This window comes from Arachis stenosperma, chromosome 7 (genome assembly GCF_014773155.1).
Source record: "Arachis stenosperma cultivar V10309 chromosome 7, arast.V10309.gnm1.PFL2, whole genome shotgun sequence".
NCBI lineage: Eukaryota > Viridiplantae > Streptophyta > Magnoliopsida > Fabales > Fabaceae > Arachis > Arachis stenosperma.
Genome location: NC_080383.1, coordinates 21,672,245 through 21,673,848, shown reverse-complemented (window position 1 = coordinate 21,673,848; position 1,604 = coordinate 21,672,245).

The window sequence follows — 1,604 nt, the reverse complement described above, 5'->3', positions numbered from 1 at the left end:
CACTTTCACAAATCTCCCATTGAAAGAAAAATCCATTTAATAAAAATAGAAGTAGAATCCATTTAAATCACCACCATCACAGCAACAACAGTCAAACAATGCCATATTTTTTTTGAAAAAAATAACATAAATATGAACTTTTAATATTGAGAAAATTAGGATTTTTTCTTTGTCACTTACTTGCAGAAACTTCGACTGCAGGGAGATGGAGCAGAGGCGTGGTCGGAGGCTCGGCAACGTGCGACACGGTGACTCTAGGCAAGGGCCTTCACCGCGATGGAACGAAGACGCCTTGGCCGGACAAACCGTGGAGAAGACCTCTGACAACAACAACGCACAAGGGCCCAGCGCAAAGAGAAGGCGATGAAGGGGACACCGGCAACCGTCTGTTGCAGTCGATGGCAGACACACACGCCGTCGACGGAGGCAGGAGACGAACAAGACAAGAGAAACTTTGGGTTTCTTTTTTTCTTAGGAATGAAATGCGAGGGGTTATTTGGGTATTAGGGAAAAATTCAGATTACTTCACCAAGCCTCTACAGCTAATTGCCAAGAATATTCCTTTTTTATGAAGAATATTCTGTTATCTTAAACGGTACACTGACAGCAGGGACTTAATTGAAAAAAAAATAAGGTACATGGACCCAATTGAAAAGAAAAAAGTATAGGGACCTAATTGAAAATTCGGTGAAACTATAGGGACCTGCAGAGTTATTAAACCCAAAAAGATAGGTTTCGTGTGATAAAAGTACCCAAATCTTATGCTTTTGTTGACTTTTTAATAAAATTCTCAAATTATTCACACTCTTTATCTCCAACCTCAATTCTATTCCTATCTTTTTTTTCCAGATCTCAAATTTTCATAATCTTCCATTGCCATCACCTTAACCACCTTCTCCTTATTTGTTACTCCACTACTGCATCTAGGGGTGTTCATGGGCCAGATCGGGTTTAAGTAGGCCCAAACCTGACCCTAAAAGGACGGGTCTATTTTGATTCGACTCGAAGTGACAAAAAAATCGGGTTAAACCGGGTCGACCAGATGAAGCATTAGTTTATACAAATTTGTAAATTTTATATATTAAAATAATAAAATTTTACTCTTAAAAATAACTTTAACAAATATTAGCTCATATTTATATTAAAAAAATATTTTAAAACAAAAATAATATCTTATAATATAAAAAATATTAATTGAATTATAAAAGTATAATATAACACTACTAATTAACTCAAATATATATATTTTTTATTGTAAAAAGTAACTTCGGGCCGTGCAGGACAACCCAAAACAAAATTCCAGCCCGACTCGAAAATAACACCGGATAAAAAATGAAAAGTTAAACTTGACAAAATATATCTCGCGTTTGGGCCAGGTTTTAGGTTGAACCAGATATTGAACACTCCTAACTGCATCACTATAAAAATATTGACATCAACTATCTCAATCCTTCCATCCCATCTTCTTCCTTCTCCACTGTCACAATCATAATCACATCATCCTTTAAAAAAAAGATCAAGAAAAGGATGATGAAGAGAGATGGAGGAATTTTGGGTACCTTGAAAAAGGTGGCGTCATTGACGATGTTGGAGTGAATGGAGGA